At 35.0% G+C, this 20,068-nt stretch overlaps 1 long non-coding RNA gene across 1 annotated transcript; it reads left to right on the plus strand.

Annotated features, from left to right (window-relative positions):
• The first annotated feature begins 168 nt into the window (after positions 1-168).
• Positions 169-19,868, plus strand: LOC116574597. Its single transcript, XR_004279387.1, has 2 exons — positions 169-236; positions 19,807-19,868. It is a non-coding gene; the product is annotated as an uncharacterized LOC116574597 (long non-coding RNA).
• Positions 19,869-20,068: the final 200 nt, after the last annotated feature.

Raw genomic sequence — 20,068 nt, forward strand, 5'->3', positions numbered from 1 at the left:
GCTTTTATATCTCCCGAGATGGTTTCTCTAATATCTTCCATGCCTTTTTCGAGCCTGGCTAGAACCTTGAGAATTGTCATTCTGAACTCTAGATCTGACATAGTACCAATGTCTGTATTGACTATGTCCCTAGCCTTCGGTCCTGCCCCTTGTTCTTTTTTTTTGTGCTGAATTTTTCCACCTTATCATTTTGTCCAGATAAGAGTATATGAAGGAGCAAGTAAAATACTAAAAGGGTGCAAAGACTCCAGGAAAATACGCTTTGACCAAATCAGATAATCAAATAATGGGGAGGGGGGAGAAAGGGGATAAAAAGAGGTTCAGAAAAAAAAAAAGAAACAATTAAAAAAAGAAAATGAATAAAGAAAAAATATAAAAAAGAAAAAAATATATATTAGATAAATTAGTTTAAAAACGTTAAAAAGAAAAGGGTAAAATTAAAAAAAAATTTAGCGGAAGAAGAAAAAAAATTGAAAAAAAATTAAGTTAACTGCAGGACTAAAGAATCACGGGGAGAAAGCCATGAGTTCCATGCTTTGCTTTCTTCTCCTCTGGAATTCCTCTGCTCTCCTTGGTATTGAACCTGCACTCCTTGGTAGGTGAACTTGGTCCTGGCTGGATGTCTTGTTGATGTTTTGCAGGAGGGGCCTGTTGTAGTGATTCTCAAGTGTCTTTGCTCCAGGCAGAATTACATCACCCTTACCAGGGGCCTGGCTGAGTAATCAGCTCAGGTTAGCTTTCAGGAGCTTTTGTTCCCTGAATGCTTTCTGTAGAGTTCCGGAGGACGGGAATGAAAAGGCGGCCTCCCAGTTTCTGACTCAGGGGAGTCGAGAGCTTGGGGCCCCATTCCTCAGTGTGCCCTCAGAGAATAGCGCCCAATTACTCCTGTCTCCCTGCCTCCAGCTGTGCTCTGGGATCACCGAGCCTGTGACTGGGTCAAGGTAAACCCGAGCTGAAAGCTCACTCCTTGGCTCTGTCTCTGTAGCCAGCTTCCCCTTTCTAATACCTGTAAGCTCTGCAACACTCAGACACCCCCGCTCCTTCTGTGACCCTGCGGGACCTGAGGCCACGCTGATCCTGCGTGGGCTTCACCCCGGTTTAGACTCTGGAGAGATGTCCCTCAGTGGAACAGACTTTTAAAAGTCCTGATTTAGTGCGCCATTGCTCCACTGCTTGCTGGGAGTCAGCCCCACCCCCCACATGGTCTATCTTCCCATCGCTTTGGATTCACTTCTCCGCCAGTCCTACCTTTTGGAAAGTGGTTGATTTTCTGTTTCTAGAATCACTGTTGTTCTTCTCTTCAATCTCCCGCTGCATTTGTAGGTGTTTGCAATCTTTAGATAAACTATCTAGTTGATCTTCTGCTACCTGATGTAGTTTCAGCCTGCTACTTCTCCGCCATCTTGACTCCTCTCTGTTGTGTGTTTTTTTTGATTATTGATTCAGTCTCCTCACTTATTACTGTTTTGTTCAAATTTTCTATTTGTTCATGAATCAGTCTTGTATGTGCTTCAAGGAATCTATTCATTTCTTTTAGGTTATCCAACTTGTTGGTTTAAGATTGAACAATCATAATCATTTTTATTTCTGTTACATTATATGTAATGTTCCCTCTTTTATTTTTTATTTTAGTTTTTTGTCTTTTGTTGTTGCTAATCTAGCTAAGACTGTGTCACTTAATTGATTTTTATTATTTATTTATTTTTTTTAAAAAGATTTTTATTTATTTATTTGACAGACAGAGATCACAAGTAGGCAGAGAGGCAGGCAGAGAGAGAGAGGAAGGGAAGCCGGCTCCCCACTTAGCAGAGAGGCTAATGGGAGGCTTGATCCCAGGACCCTGGGATCATGACCTGAGCTGAAGGCAGATGCTTTAACCCACTGAGCCTCCCACTTGCCCTAGTTAATTGATTTTTTAAAATGATTTTTTAATATGAAAACAAATTTGTTGATTTTTTTTCTATTTTCCTCTTTGCTTATATCTAATCTTTATTATTTCCTTCTTTCTACTAGCTTTAAACTAGGTTTTAAACAGGGTTACCTTTTTTTCTTTCTGCAATTTCTTGGTATATAATGTTAGGTTGTTGATTTATTACATATTATTTTCTTTTTTGATGTATACAATTATAGCTATAAACTTCCTTCTTAGCACTGCTTTTGCTGCATCTCATAGTTTTGGTATTTTGTGCTTTTATTGTTGTTTGTCTCAAGGCATTTTATAATTTCTGTATTTTTGTAATTTCTGAATTTTTCATTCACCCAGTTTTTCCTGTGCTATTGATTTTGTTTTTCTTTTCACTGTCATCAGAGGAGATACTTTTATTTTTTTTTCCAGAATTGGTTAAGACTTAAGGCCTAATATGTGGTCTATCCTCAAGAAGTTCCATGTTTACTAAGAAGATTTTATATTCTGGTTTTGTTGAATAGTATGTTCTGTATATGTCTCTTAGGACCAACTGATATATAGTGTTCTTTAAGTTATCTATTTCTTTACTGAACTATCAACTTGTTCTATGCATTATTAAAATAAGGGTATTACTGGCTCCTACTATTCTTATATTGGTGTCTTTCTCCATTCACTTCTGTCAGAGTTTGATTCCTATACTTTGGAACTCTGAGGTTTGGCGTAAAAATATCTATAATTGTTATATCTTCCTGGAGACTTGCTCCTTTTATCATTATATAATGCTGTTCTTTGTCTTTTATAACATTTTTTTATGTTAAAGTCTGTGTTGTCTGTTATTAGTATAGCAACTCCCTCCTTTCTTTTGGTTATCATTTGTATGGGATATCTTTTTCTACCCTTTCACTTTTAGCCTATGTGTGTTTTTGGATCTAAAATTAATCTCTTTTGCGAGCATATAATTGTGTTTTGTTGTTTTGTTTTACCAACTCAGTCAGTCCATTTCTCTTAATTATGAAGTTTAATCCATTTACATGTAAAGTAATTATTGGTAGAGATCAACTTCTTATTGCCATTTTGTTCATTGTTCCTGTACATCTTGTAGCTTTTTGTCCATTTTTACTGCTTTTTTTGGCGTTTCATTGACTTTTTGTGGGGGCGTAGTGATGTTTTTTCCTTCTCATTCCCTTCTGTGTATGTTCAATAAATACTTTCTTTGTGGTAAACATTGCAAATACATACAATCTTAAAGTTATAGCATTCTATTTTAAACTAATAACAAATTAACTTCATTTACATAAAAACTCCACTGTTTTACAGTTCTACTCTCCCCCACTTAATTTTATTTATATCACAAATAATACCTTTATATATTGTATACCTGTTCATGTAGATTTATAGATTTTTAAAAAATGTTTTTATTATTTAAATTCTGTGCACTGAGATTGTAATCATACTAGTTACTATATTTGTTTATGTATTTCCCTCTACTGGGGAATTTTATATCTTCATATGGCTTTATGTTGCTGTCTACTGTCCTTTCATTTCAACTCAAAGGACTACTTGGGTATTTTTGTAGAGCAAGTGTAGTGGTAATGAACTCCCTTTGCTTTTGTTTATTTGGGAATGATTTAATTTCTCCTTCATCTCTGAAAGATAATTTGGCCAAACACATTTATTCTTGGTTGAAAATAAAGCCTTGTGAAGCTTTCAGGATCAGATGAGAAGCCCAGCCTTCACATTAACTCAATGTGTCTAATTCTTATTGTGGTAGAAAAGAAGCATTTGTGATTGGCCTAATATGGTGATGTCATGAAGATGAAGCTAATTTCCCAGTTTTCCTTCATTCTGGGCCTGGTGTGGGGACCACCAGGCTGGGATTGTTGGGGTAAAGCCCTCAGATTCCTGTTACTTATCTCTACTCAAGACAGACAGGACATGGCAGAATAGGCCTTAGGTGAATAATGAAACAAACTTGAGGAAGTAAAATGATTAATAAAAGAAACTTAGTGTTGTAATCATTTTAAAAAAACATTGTGAGATTGAGTTTATAAAAAATAAAAAATTAAAAAAAATTAAAAATTTAAGAAAAAAACATTGTAACAATAAATAAAATAACAAAAGCCTATAATATATATGTATAAAACAAGATGCAGTGGGCTGTGAGGCTCTGACAATAATTCTGTAAACATTTTGAGTCAAGCAAGACAGACACTTTTCTCTTGGGCAGCCCCAAACAAGCCAGAGCATTGGTCATTCTTTTGTTACCATTTTGAGGGAGGAATCTGGGTGTGAGAGATTTCTTCCCAGTTGCTTTACACTATGCCACATAGAGAAAGGAGCCCAAGAGGTGTGCCAAATGCTTTGAATTTTCTTATCCGTTTGCTGGAATCCCAAGTTGGTTTTATAATAGCATGGGTGCTGTATTTTCTTAGCTGGCCTCTAAAGTTCTTATGAGTTATCCTAGTCTATAATTATTGTAAATTTGGTGTCTTTTTTGAGGAAGGAAAACTGCTTCCTAGTCTGCTATCTTGCTGATATCACTCTCACATGTGATCACCTTTTATTTTTTCTGAGGTAGTTATGCTTCTTTAACTGGTGTCTTTTTTTTCCCTATTTAAAGTTTCTAACCCTCAGTTTGTTCTCTATAGTTAAGGGTCTCTTACAGTTTGCCTCCTTCTCCTTTTTTTTTGCCACCTTCTCCTGCGTTTATCTATTTATTTGTTAAATTCCACATATGAGTGAAATCATATGGTGTTTGTCTTTCTCTGACAGATTTATTTCATTTAGCATTATATACTCTAGCTCCATCCATGTCATTGCAAATGGCAAGATTTCATTCTTTTTGATGGCTGATTAACATTCCATTGTATTTATATACCACATCTTCTTTTTTTTAAATAATCTTTTATTTTTTATAAACATATATTTTTATCCCCAGGGGTATAGGTATGTGAAATACCAGATTTACACACTTCACAGTACTCACCATAGCACATACCCTCCCCAATGTCCATAACCCCAACCCCCTATACCACATCTTCTTTATCCATTCATCAGTCGATGGACATTTGGGCTCTTTCCATAGTTTGGCTATTGTTGATAATGCTGCTATAAACATAAATGTGCATGTGCCCCTTTAATTCAGTGTTTTGGTATCCTTTGGGTAAAAAATGGTGTCTTCTAATTAACAATTTTTTTTCTCTTTCTCCTTTATTATTTTGATGTATAAAATAATAGTATATCTTAAAACAAGAGTAATTTTGATTTGGTAAGAAGTTATATGGCTTCATTTTTAAAGATTTTATTTATTTGAGAGAGAGAGAGAGAGAGAATGAATAGGGAGAGGAGCAGAAGGTGAAGGATAAGCTGACTCGCTCTAAGCATGGAGCCTGACACTGGGCTTGATCTCCTGATGCCAAGATCATGACCTGAGCCAAAATCAATAGTCTGTCACTTAACTGACTAAGCCAGCCAGGTGCCCCTAAAGAAGTTATATGACTTTAATTTTAAAACCTCAGTTCCTCCTTCTGTAAAATGGAGAAAATAAAATTAGGACTAATTTCATAAAGTTAGTGAGGACTCAGTCTGATCTTCCATGCAAAGTACTTGTTAAATTGGTGTTTGACAAATTTGTATATCTTTCTTCTTGTATCCCTAGTCTTGAGTAGAAAAAGCACATAAACTGACATTTGGTTTCCCTTATAATCACCTCTTTTATTAGATAATAGGTACTCTGTATAAATAGAAAATACTGAGAAAATAGTAAGCCTTCAAATAGAACTATAGGAATTTCCAGTTTATACCACTGGAAATAAAGGTATTTTGGCCTGAACCAAAGGAATTTACTCCAGAAAGAAGATTAGTGCAGGGCAAGCCTGAATCCTAGAAATGTTGTTTTCTTTATACACATCTTTCATCTCTCTTCATATTTTATGAGGAAGGAAGGATAGGCTCCATAGTAGTTCTTATAGACACTTTTAATAGTTATTAAAGCAACAAAGAACTATTTAGGCAGTGAATTTCTCTATATGTGGTGGGAACTCACTTATTTGACTGAAAATTGAATTGAGATATTTTATTGGATGACAGATTTTCTATATTGAATTTAGTTCAAAACAAAGCAATTTGATAAACAAAATTCCATTACTTAATTTATGAGTTAGCACAGGTTAAATGTTATTCCTATAAATAAAATCAAGAACTTATGGACAATTTTAACCACACAGTGGTTTTGCTTGGGTTAATTACAACAAAATCAATGTGGCATATTTTACAATATATCCTTTGAAAAATTTCCCTTCTAACTTAATCACTTGTTATTTAGAAGTGAAAATGATACTTATTTACATGAATGAAGCTGTTTTGTAGCATTTGTATTGATAGCATTTTGTTTACCCCATCACCTAAATTAATATTTAAAATGTTATTCCAACCCCCAAAATGAAATGTAATATTCTTTAAATGAGAGTATCTTACAATAAAATAATTCTAATTCAACATGAGTAACGTGCATGCACTCTTTCACACAACTATCATACAGAAGAATTACTGGCAGTTATAAGGCACCTCTGAAATTGACAAACAAGTGTGTGTGATCCCTTCAAATTATCCCACTTACGTGGCCTTTTCTCCATCGACAGTGTCACTTTCTTCCTTGCTCCTAAGTTCAGTATCATGAAATAATGTTTTTCTCTCCCTCCTGTATGGTCAATAATTCAACATTCAATAATTCACCAAATTTTATTTAAAATGTTTCTAGCATTTGTTCCTTATTTCTCCTTCTATTGCCACTAGGTAAGCCCAGACTCATATATTGAATTACTGCAATAGTTTCTTGATTAGTTTCCTCTCCAGCCTTTCCTCTCTCATCATTTCTGTATCCAGTGACATAGTAACATTTCTAAATTACTGTTTTCATCATGCCATTTCTCAGCTCAAAAACATCCTGTGGTTATCCTTATAGGATAAAAGCCAAATTCCTCAGCCTGGCATGAAACCTCTACCAGCTAACCCTGTTTATTCATTCAACAAATATTTATTGAGAGCTGACCATGTGTTTAGCATTCCCAATCTCTTATGTCTCCATATACCCTGAAAGATTTTACTATCTGGTTGGAGATTTGTGAAAGTATTCAAAATAAGTTAAAAAGCAGCTTCTAATTTAGGAGTTACTATAAAATAATGTATGTTAGTGTGTGTATGTACATGTCTATGTGCTTGTATATAAATATATTTTACAAATATTACATATTGAATGGCAGTAATAACATGTTTTTATACTGTTGCAGTTATTATAGCTTATAATGAATATAAGTATACTTTCTTTTAATCTATCTGAACAATAATAGAAATAAGAAGAAATCGGTGTTGAGAAGAAGCTTTGTGCCAAATAAATAAAATATTTTTGCTCTATAATCTAGAAAGATAGAGCTGAATCCAAATATGTCAGATTTATGGGTCATTATTTTGTCTGTTAAAGCAAATGTTATGGAAGTATTATGTTCCACTGTGACAACTATAAATTTTTACTGTATGGATTAAAATATCCAGCATACTCTGCTAGATACTGTGCAAGAGGCAATATTATAAGTTCCTACTTCTCCTCTTCCTGGACACCTTGGAAATATCTAAATCTCTCTCATCCCATCCCCCTTGCAGGTAAGTTGGGCCATGTCACTGTGTACTGTCAAGGGTGTGAGACCAGCCCTTTTTCAGTCTGTCCTTTTTACTTGCCATTATTCCCAAGACTTCTTTTCATTTGTTGGGGTGTCTTTGGAAGCCCTTGTTTCTAGTGATTTAGCTACCAATGTGGAGGAGGACTGCCTGATTCTACTGCAGTTTTTGTGTGTAAGAAATCAACTGTATCTTATTAGTTACTGAAATTTTCAGGATTTTTTTTGTTAATGCAGCATCCTAATGTGGGCATACTCTGTTTTTTATGCAAGTTGTAACACTACCTGCAACATTGCCACTTTTTAAATTCTCAATAAAATCTTGGAAAACAAACAAGAATGGCATTAAAATAAAGATAACTTTGTGTCTTTCAACATATATATATATATATATATATATATATATATATTTGTTTAACTACACACACACACACACACCCCTATTTGTGTGTGTATATAGATACATATATCTACATATATGCAAATATGCAGGTACTGTGGCAGAGGTAGTCTTATGAGTTCCTACATTTCTTCTTTGTGGTCACATTGGAAATCTCTTAATCTGTATTATCCCATCAGCTCAAAACTTCCTATGGTTATCCTTATATGCTTATGTGTAGATATGAAAATATGCACATATGTAGATATTCAAATGTTCATATATGTAAATATATGTGAATTTATAAGCGCATAGTATGTGTGTAAAGAAATCATATACAGACTTCAAAGGCATTAATAAATACACCAAAATCATGACATGCCATGTAGTTTATGTATGTTAACTCTTAATCCTACAGCAATCTTAAGAGGCATGTACTGAGTTAGACCAATTTTAAGATGAGAAAACAGACAAAAAGTGGGTAAAGAGCTTGATTATGATTAGTGGTTTAGAAACACATTACTTGGGACACGCTATGTAATTAAGATGACTGAGGTATGAAGAAGGAGCTAATCATCAATGATCTTCCTGGGACATTCTTCCCATGGAGGCCTGGCTCTTGCTCTTCCTTCACATCTCAGATTTTCCTGGCCACAGTGATGGCTACTGCTTTGATCATCACTATCACCACTCATCTGACTTTTTCATTCTTTATTTTCGGGGCAGTCTGTTTGCTTATTGCTTTTTCTCCTCTAACTAAGATCTAAGGTTTATGAGTAGAGATCTTAGCTCTTCTGGTTCTTTTTCAACACATTATTGTTCTTGGTAAATATAGTGTAATTGAACAGATGGATGACTGAACCCATTAGTGCTCTATTTTGCAAGGAGTTATTAGGTTGATTTAATCTTCAGCCTATAGTCCTATGAATAGGAAGTAACTGGAGCATTCTTGACATGGGTGGAAGATTCCTCTTTGCAAATACCAAGCTAAATACAGAGGTTATACAAAATTTAATCACACAAAAACGTTAAAGTTAGTAGATATCTTTGGAACTCTGAAGGTAAAAGGTAGCATAAACCAGTTTGTGAAGGTATAATTGTTGTCCTTATTTTACTGATGAGGAAACAAAGGCTCAGAGAGTTTCAGTGACTTCCATGGCTGAGTGTGGATTTGAAATTCAGCAGTCTGTTTCCTATCTTAGCACTTTTATCTTTTACTTACCACAAAATGAATTCTCTATTAATGATAATGGTTAAGAATGCTTCATGAAGGTGAGGGAGGCTATGAACTGGCTTATAAAAAATTCACACAACTTCTCTTCTTCATTGACTCTTTTCTGTTTTCCCTGAAAGTTTCCTCAAGATTATTATCTTGGGAATCCTCTTCTTATCTATGGTATTTTGTATATTCTCAAAAATTCACATTCTTCTGATATTAATGCTATCATAACTTTTAGATATATCCCCTCTTTAAAATTTTACTAATATGCCCCGAAGTTGACTTTCATGGCTTCTTAACTACTAGGCCATGTGTTACCAAATCACCTTTTAGCCTATTCTAGTCAATACTAAAAATTTAGGCCAATTTAAAGTTTCTAAAGTTATAGTTTCTGAAGTTCTAAAATTATAATTATATTTATCCATTCAAAATCCTCAGATCTCCCAAAATCAACAGGTAAATCTCACCATTTTTGGTAATCCTCCCTCTTTGGCCTAATTTCTGTCCTCCTTTTCTCCCATGGCTTCTGTACATACACAGTCCTTTCTTATGACACTGGACCATTCACTGAGCCATGTCCCTACCATCTTGAATAATAAAAACATTGTAGAAATCTGTCTGAACCATCTTACTTCTGTGTATCAAAGTCTTCTTTATTAAAACTCAGCTGAGGAATCACTTCCTAGATCCCTTCTTTACTCTCCTGTCTTTCCCTCACACCACAGTGCAAAACATCTCTTGTCAGTGCCCTCCTTTGGGAATTTACACAGTCTATAGTGTTAATTTTTACATTTTACATTTCATTCCAGTTATATGTGCATTGGTCTCTTTTCCTTTTCTAAAGGGTAAGTTTTTAGATTGACTTTTTATATGCCCTAGAGTACCCAGTAAATGCCTATTTTTGAGCAATTATGAAGTAACTAAAGGAGCTTGCATTTCATGTTTCAGATTAAGCAGAGATTTTATATATTTCTATAAAGTATAGAAGATCTAAAAAATTAAAAATTGGCTTAGAATGCAATATATAAATATAAATGTATTTTAAATGGAGAATATCCAGGAGTTTAAGAATATTTCATGTTTTAAAAGTGATCAAGAGGAATATAAAAGAGAAGATAATCAATTATATTTTTGAGTGACCCCCAAATACACTTTAGTATTTACTAAAACCAAATCATATCTTTAAAGTAATTCTTGAAGAAATGGCAGAACACATTTTTTTCTAATTAAAGGACTTGCTATTATTAGGCTATTGTACAATTTTATAATGCACCAATTGTAATATCATTTGCATAGTATAGTCGTTAAGTTTGGTGTTATCCTTATAAGTGAATGAATTGTGTCTTATATAATGAATTACTTGTTACCTAACTTATAAAAGGTTCATAATTAATTTAAATAACTGAAAGTTTTAAATGTCTATTTAATTTTAAAATACTTTAGCCTTGAATGCACTCTTTAACGAGTATCTAACTCTAAAATGATAATCTTCAAGTCTGTATATCAGTCAAATTTAGTACATTTGTAACAATCCAAAAGATTAAATATATACACAGATATTCTCCATACTAAGAAATGGCTGTCCTTCCATGTGATAAAACAATAAAATATAATATAGAGTAAAAATATAGAGTATAAAATATATTGTAAATATATTAGAGTAAAATATAGAGTAAAAATATATTGCTTTTAGATGTTCTTGAATCATATGCTGAAATGACAGCATGTACTAAAGTTCACTGCTATTAAGCAACATTTCATGGAATCATAGACTTTCAGGAGCTCTTTAAAAAAAAAATATATATATATATATTAGAAGACATCTATCTGTCACAGTGCATTTGATACTTCCGTTTCTGCTGCAACTTGTTCTCACTCCCAGCTGTGGGTTTTGTTTTGTTTTTCTTTATTCTCTGAATATAGAGAAATGCAAATGTGCTCAACCTCTTCATATTTGTCCTGTATTCATTTAGGTTTCTGGCCTTCTCGTGGAGAGTTGACATTTTGTTGCCTGTGTTGACTAGAGCTCACACAGATTAAAAATGTAAATGAGAACATCTCATGACCAAACTCAACACAGATTGCCTGTTTCATTCTTCAAATGTGAAAGCAGTTAGCCATTCAAAATGGTGCTTTTGGTAGTGCCAGTACAATCAATGAAGGTGTGACAATTTTAAATACCATTGGCAAGCAAAGTTTTATGTTTTATAAGGTTAAATATAGTTGCATAATATACCTGTGAGTTTACTTTTTATGCCTAATAAAATTTAATCCTTGAGTCAATCTTCCAGAAGGTATATGAAATAATATAGGATGAAACACATATTTTTAGAAAGTGAATCAAATGTAAATATGCCAGATAGAATCTTCTTTTTTTTTTTTTGAGATGGTGAAGGAGTAGAGCCAACTACAGTTCTAATTTTGCCTGTTCTTTGGCAAATAAACAAAACCTAAATGTATACAGATATCTCTCTTTGCTGAGCAATTTCATTGCATCTTATAATTGCACCACTATTTGTGATAAATTCTGACTTACAACTTAATTGGCCAGAAGTGAATATAGCCTTAAGGTCGTTGCAATAAAGATAGCAGGAACTTTAGAGAGATAGGTAAGTTAACCAAAAGATTATCTGGTGCAGTTAGTGGAGAAAATGTGTTTAAAATATTAGAATACTACATGGGGTCATTTTGTGCAGTGCTGACGCTATACATATAACACAAAAGGTCAATTTGAAGTGCTCACAGAGGTTCCGCAGTAAAATAATTTATATTTAACAACAAGAGTGTGGTGTTTTTTCCTACAAGGGGAAGGAGTAATTACATGATGTCAAAAGGGATTAAAAATGGACCAATTAAAGCTTCCAAGAAAGCTAAGCCTTAAAAGAAATGTAGCAGAAAATTGAAGAAAATAGAAACAAGAATTTTAGCCACCTAGTATTATATAGAGAACTGATACATTTGAGAGAGCCTGTTATTTCTCCATAAAACAAAAGGGAGGTGTCAGATTGTTGGGAGTGATTCTGATAATGATAGAGAAACAATGACAAAGGTATACACGGGGAAGTTTGAAGTGTATTGTGTTCTCAAGTACAGTGAAATATGTGAAAGACACCTTTGCTTTTACATGAAAACAGAAAGAGGGAGAACTTAACTGATCAATGAGAAATTTATTTTAACTGATGTCCAAGGTATGAGAATTTGAGGGCTGATTCTTAAAAGAGAATGTATCATATAAAATTGTAACAGACTAAGAGTAGAATGAGCTTCATCCCCAGAGACATGAATAAAGTGAGAGGGTGTAAGCATTTTCAATTGCCTACAATTTAAGAAATACCCAAAAGCTAGCAAAACCTCTACTATTTATAACATTGCCTGTCACTGGGGACTCTTGCATATTTGCCTTGTTAAAAGGGGCTTTAAAACATCTTTAATAGTATCTACAACTAATTATTGTTACTTTATTTAATATACATACTAATAATATAGTCTCCATGTAATGAAGCACAGACTCAGAGGTAGCCTTTTTTCATTGGTTTCACATCTTTGAATTTTCATCATATTTATCCAAAAAGGAAGGAAATGCCTTAAGGGAGAAAAAACAAACAAACAAACAAAACAAAACAAAACAAAACAAAACAACAACAAAAAAAACATAGACAATGAACAATGAACAAAGGCTAAAACTCCATTTAAATGCTTATATTCTTATTGATGGGTTTTGACAAATGGATACAGGAAACCTTGCTAGAAGCTTGCAGAAAATGAAATATTCACTCCATGGACATGAATAGATTCTAGAATGTGTATGATACAGGAGAGGAAAGGAACACTATTTCATACAAACCATCTGGAAAGTGAATTTTTGGATACTTTTATGACTTGAATTTGCTTGCTTCATGTACAGATTTTGTTCTCTCTTGAGATAAACTATAGTCACAAAGATGCCAATAAATCTATGATATTAGGAATTTATAAGGGATTATTCTTAGATTTGTGTTACTCTCCTCTGGGGCTTTTTTTCACCATGATCACTAGCTGTTAGGGGCTTAAGAGAGCCAAGAAATTCCATTATAAGTAAATCTATAGGCAGGCAAAAGCCTGTTGAGGACAAATACATGCAAGAAATATGGACAGCCAAGTGTAGTTACCTCTGCTCAGGTATCACTGGAACCAAAAACCTAGACACCAAGTTTTATTTTTCCAGGCCATCCAGGAAGACTCCATAGTTCCCTGGTACCAACTAACATCTGCCTTTTAAGAAGAATAAAACTTGTAAAGAAAATTATAAAAAAAATTATACATAAAAATAAAGTTAAACATAAAAAGTGAAAAGAGGGAGAATTACTGATTAGTCTAATAAGAAATTTTGAAGAAATAAAGTGATGGCAGGAGGAAAATAATATATTTGATCATGGGTAAGTGGCCAAATAAGAGGGAGAATAAAGGAGATAAAGTAGGAGAGATGAACTCTAAGACAACAATCCTATTTCTTCCAGACCTATGGAATTTTTGTAGTGCTAGGCTGACTCATGATAAGTGGCATGAGTGGTGAGAAAGGCATACATAGTTGCCGTATACAGAAACTGTATCATGTTTCATGACACCCATATGGATTTTCATGCCATTTTCACTTCCAGAAACTGAATGCAGGTTCATATAGTGAAAAAACTCCTAATTATCTGAATTTAAATGAGCATTCTAAAATGCACCAGCTGTGTGACATTGATGTGGGCATTTAATCTCTTTGAGTCTTATTTCCTCCCCTGTAGTATAGAGTTCATTATCTGTGAAGTTTTATTATTTCAAGGTCTCTTCTCGTTCTAAAATCCTGTGGTTCAGAACATTTTCTCCCCTCATTTAGTGTTTTCAAACTGAGCACAACCACCACCATCTTCTTCATCTTCTGAGCTATCCTTTCCCAAGAAGCTTGCAGTGAGGGTGGCAACAAGAGTGGTAGCATGGGAGAAGAGTAGATCTTTATTTCCTGAGTTTCTTCACCTGTATTCCTGAGACCTCAACCTGAAATGCTCTATGTAGTTTGCTAAGAGCGTGTCATAGAAAACACTAGAATATTTTTCCATTTTGAGTGAGAATGCCTAGGGCCCAATTTCATTATTGCTTTAGATATTATTTGCCAAGAGGTTGTAGAAATGCAAACATACTGTAGGTGGTTATATCAATTTATATATGTGGTGTTCTCTAAACCTGACATTTTGATTATATGAAATATTAACAAATATATGTATATCTTTGATCACATACACACACAACCAAATATAAATTATATTAAGATTATCTGACAGTTTGAATTAGGTTTTATAACTTTTTTCAAAAAATGATTGTATTTAAAGTTTTTTTTTAATTTATTTTTTTAAAATTAACATATAATGTATTTTTAGCCCCAGGGGTACAGGTCTATGAATAGCCAGGTTTACAAACTTCACGGCACTCACCATAGCACATACCCTCCCCAATGTCCATAACCCCATAACCCTCTCCCTGCCCCCTCTCCCAGGCAACACTCAGTTTGTTTTGTGAGATTAAGAGTCTCTTAAGTTTTGTCTCCCTCCCGATCCCATCTTGTTTCACTTATTCTTATCCTACCTCCCAAACCCCCCACATTGCATCTCTACTTCTTCATATCAGGGAGATCATACGATAGTTGTCTTTTTCCAATTCACTGATTTCGCTAAGCATAATACCTTCAGTTCCATCCACGTCATCGCAAATAGCAAGATTTCATTTCTTTTGATGGCTGCATAGTATTCGATTGTATATATATACCACTTCTTCTTTATCCATTAATCTGTTGAGGCACACCTAGGTTCTTTCCATAGTTTGGCTATTGTGGACATTGCTGCTATAAACATTCAAGAGCGCATGCCCCTTTGGATCACTACGTTTGTATCTTTAGGGTAAATACCCAGTAGTGCAATTGCTGGGTCATAGGGTAGCTCTATTTTCTACATTTTGAGGAACCTCCGTGCTGTTTTCCAGAGTGGTTGCACCAGCTTGCATTCCCACCAACAGTGTAGGAGGGTTCCCCTTTCTCCACATCCTCGCCAGCATCTGTCATTTCCTGACTTGTTGATTTGAGACATTCTGACTGGTGTGAGGTGATATCTCATTGTGGTTTTGATTTGTATTTCCCTGATGCCGAGTGATGTGGAACATTTTTTCATGTGTCTGTTGGCCATCTGGATGTCTTCTTTGCAGAAATGTCTGTTCATGTCCTCTGCCCATTTCTTGATTGGATTATTTGTTCTTTGGGTGTTGAGTTTGAGAAGTTCTTTTTAGATTTTGGATACTAGCCCTTTATCTGATATGTTGTTTGCAAATATCTTCTCCCATTCTGTCAGTTGTCTTTTGGTTTTGTTAACAGTTTCCTTTGCTGTGCAAAAGCTTTTGATCTTGATGAAATCCCAGTAGTTCATTTTTGCCCTTGCTTCCCTTGCCTTTGGTGATGTTCCTAGGAAGACGTTGCTGCGGTTGAGGTCGAAGAGGTTGCTGCCTGTGTTCTTCTCAAGGATTTGGATGGATTCCTCTCTCACATTGAGGTCCTTCAACCATTTTGAGTCCATTTTCATGTGTGGTGTAAAGAAATGGCCCAATTCCATTTTTCTGCATGTGGCTGTCCAATTTTCCCAACACCATTTATTGAAGAGGCTGTCATTTTTCCATTGGACATTCTTTCCTGCTTTGTCGAAGATTAGTTGACCATAGAGTTGAGGGTCTATTTCTGGGCTCTCTATTCTATTCCATTGATCTATGTGTCTGTTTTTTGCCAGTACCATACTGTCTTGATGATAACAGCTTTGCAATACAGTTTGAAGTCCGGAATTGTGATGCCACCAATTTTGGCTTTCTTTTTCAATATTCCTTAGGCTATTCGAGGTCTTTTCTGGTTCCATATAAATTTTAGGATTATTTGTTCCATTTCTTTGAAAAACATGGATGGTATTTTGATAGGAATTGCATTAAATGTGTAGAGTGCTTTAGGTAGCATAGACATTTTCACAATATTTGTTCTTCCCATCCAGGAGCATGGAACATTTTTCCATTTCTTTGTGTCTTCCTCAATTTCTTTCATGAGTACTTTATAGTTTTCTGAGTATAGATTTTTTGTCTCTTTGGTTAGGTTTATTTCTAGGTATCTTATCATTTTGGGTGCAATTGTAAATGGGATTGACACCTTAATTTCTCTTTCTTCTGTCTTGTTGTTGATGTACAGAAATGCAACTGACACTTTACTGAATTCCTGTGCAAGTTCTAGCAGTTTTGGAGTGGAGTCTTTTGGGTTTTCCACATATAGTATCATATCATCTGCAAAGAGTGATAGTTTGACTTCTTCTTTGCCTATTTGGATGCCTTTAATTTCCTTTTGTTGTCTGATTGCTGAGGCTAGGACTTCTAGTACTATGTTGAATAGCAGTGGTGATAATGGACATCCCTGCCATGCTCCTGACCTTAGCAGAAAAGCTTTCAGTTTTTCCCCATTGAGAATGATATTTGCGGTGGGTTTTTCATAGATGGCTTTGATGATATTGAGGTATGTGCCCTCTATCCCTACACTTTGAAGGGTTTTGATCAGGAAGGGATGCTGTCCTTTGTCAAATGCTTTTTCAGCATCTATTGAGAGTATCATATGGTTCTTGTTCTTTCTTTTATTTATGTGTTGTATCACATTGATTGATTTGCGGATGTTGAACCAACCTTGCAGCCCTGGAATAAATCCCACTTGGTCGTGGTGAATAATCCTTTTAATGTACTGTTGAATCCTATTGGCTAGTATTTTGGTGAGAATTTTCGCATCTGTGTTCATCAAGGATATTGGTCTATAGTTATCTCTCTCTTTTTTTTTTAAGATTTTTATTTGTTTGACAGACAGAGATCATTAGTAGGAAGGGAGGCAGGCAGAGAGGTGGGCGAGGGAAGCAGGCACCTCGCTGAGCAGGGAGCCTGATGTGGGGCTCGATCCCAGAACCCTGGGTCCATGACCTGAGCTGAAGGCAGAGGCTTTAACCCACTGAGCCACCCAGACACCCCTATAGTTCTCTTTTTTGTTGGGATCCTTGTCTGGTTTTGGGATCAAGGTGATGCTGGCCTCATAAAATGAGTTTGGAAATTCTCCTTCCATTTCAATTTTTTTGGAACAGTTTCAGGAGAATAGGAATTAGTTCTCCTTTAAATGTTTGTTAGAATTCCCCTGGGAAGCCATCTGGCCCTGGGCTTTTGTTCATTTGGAGATTATTGATGACAGTTTCAATCTCCTTACTGGTTATGGATCTGTTCAGGTTTTCTATTTCTTCCTGGTTCATTTGTGGTAGTTTATATATCTCTAGGAATGCACCCATTTCTTCCAGATTGTCAAATTTGTTGGCATAGAGTTGCTCATAGTATGTTCTCATAATTGTCTGTATTTCTTTGGTGTTAGTTGTGATCTCTTTAATTTGTGAATTTATTGATTTGGGTCCTTTCTCTTTTCTTTTTGATAAGTCTGGCCAGGGGTTTATCAATCTTATTAATTCTTTCAATGAACCAGCTCCTAGTTTCGTTGATTTTGTTCTATTGTTTTTTGTTTGTTTGTTTCTATTTCATTGATTTCTGCTCTGACCTTTATAATTTCTCTTCTCCTGCTGGGTTTAGGCTTTCTTTCTTGTTCTTTCTCCAGCTCCTTTAGGTGTAGGGTTAGGTTGTGTACCTGACCTTTCTTGTTTCTTGAGAAAGGCTTGAACCGCTATATATTTTCCTCTCAGGACTGCCTTTGCTGTGTCCCAAAGATTTGGAACCATTGTATTTTCATTATCATTTGTTTCCATTAATTTTTCGATTCTTCTTTAATTTCCTGGTTGACTCATTCATTCTTTAGAAGGATGCTGTTTAGTCTCCATGTATTTGGTTCTTTCCAAATTTCCTCTTGTGGTTGAGTTCTAGCTTCAGAGCATTGCAGTTTGAAAATATGCAGGGATATTGAAAATATCCCAACCTTTTGATACTGTTGAGACCTGATTTAGGACCCAGGATGTGATCTCTTTTGGAGAATGTTCCATCTGTACTAGAGAAGAATGTGTATTCTGTTGTTTTGGGATGATATGTTCTGAATGTATCTATGATGTCCATCTAGTCCAATGTGTCATTTAAGGCCTTTATTTCCTTGTTGATCTTGCTTGGATGATCTGTCCATTTCAGTGAGGGGAGTGTTAAAGTCCCCTACTATTATTGTATTATTGCTGATGTGTTTCTTTGATTTTGTTATTAATTGATTTATATAGTTGACTGCTTTCATGTTAGGGGCATAGATATTTAAAATTGTTAGAACTTCTTGTTGGACAGACCCTTTGAGTATAATATAGTGTCCCTCCTCACCTCTTATTATGGTCTTTGGCTTAAAATCTAATTGATCTGATATGAGGATTGCCACCCCAGCTTTCTTCTGATGTCCATTAGCATGGTAAATTGTTTTCCACGCCCTCACTTTAAATGTGGACGTGTCTTTGGGTCTAAAATGAGTTTCTTGTAGACAGCATATTGATGGGTTTTGTTTTTTTAATCCATTCTGATACCCTGTGTCTTTTGATTGGGGCATTTAGCCCATTTACATTCAGAGTAACTATTGAGAGATATGAATTTAATGCCATTGTGTTACCTGTAAGGTGACATCTACTACTTTTAGGGTCTCTCTTTGCTTAGAGGCCCCTTTCAATATTTCCTGTAGAGCTGGTTTGGTGTTTGCAAATTCTTTCCATTTTTGTTTGTCCTGGAATCTTTTTATTTCCCCTTCTATTTTCAATGATAGCCTAGCTGGATATAGTATTCTTGGCTGCATGTTTTTCTCGTTTAGTGCTCTGAATATATCATGCCAGTTCTTTCTTGCCGGCCAGGTCTCTGTGGATAAGTCTGCTGCCGATCTAATATTTTTACCATTGTATGTTACAGAATTCTTTTCCCGGGCTGCCTTCAGGATTTTCTCTTTGTTGCTAAATTTACTATTAGGTAACGGGGTGTGGACCTATTCTTATTGATTTTGAGGGGAGTTCTCTGTGTCTCCTGGATTTTGATGCTTGTTCCCTTTGCCAATTTAGGGAAATTCTCTACAATAATTCTTTCCAATATACCTTCTGCTCCCCTCTCTCTTTCTCCTCTTCTGGAGGAGAAAATGTTGTTTTGTCTTATGGTATCACTTATCTCTCGAATTCGCTCCTCGTGATCCAGTAGCTATTTGTCCTTCTTTTGCTCAGCTTCTTTTTTCTCTGTCATTTGGTCTTCTATATCACTAATTCTTTCTTCTGTCTCATATATTCTGGCAGTAAAAGTCTCCATTTTTTATGGCACCTCATTAATAGCTTTTTTGATTTGAACTTGGTTAGATTTTAGTTCTTGTATTTCTCCAGAAAGGGCTTTTATCTCTCCAGAGAGGGTTTCTCTAATATCTTCCATGTCTTTTTTGAGCCCAGCTAGAACCTTGAGAATTGTCATTCTGAACTCTAGATCTGACATATTACCAATGTCCGTATTGATTAGGTTCCTAGCCTTCAGTACTGACTCTTGTTCTTTTTTTTGTGGTGAGTTTTTCCACCTTGTCATTTTGTCCAATAAGAATATATAAAGGAGCAAATGAAATACTAAAAAGGTGGCAAAGACCCCAGGAAAATGGGCTTTAACCAAATCAGAAGAGAACCCAAATCATGGGGGGTAGAAAGGGGATAAAAAGAAGTTCAGAAAAAAAATTAGAAAAAGAAAACAACTAAGGAAAAATATAAAAAAAATGTATACATATATATTAGACTGGTTACTAGAACAGGGTCACCCACTTAATTTTGGGAGTATTTTGGTCTCTTAGAAGAAACTACCTCCCAAAATTTAAAGAATGAAAAATATATATAAGGGTAAAC

Source organism: Mustela erminea, chromosome 15 (genome assembly GCF_009829155.1).
Source record: "Mustela erminea isolate mMusErm1 chromosome 15, mMusErm1.Pri, whole genome shotgun sequence".
NCBI classification, from domain to species: Eukaryota; Metazoa; Chordata; class Mammalia; order Carnivora; family Mustelidae; genus Mustela; species Mustela erminea.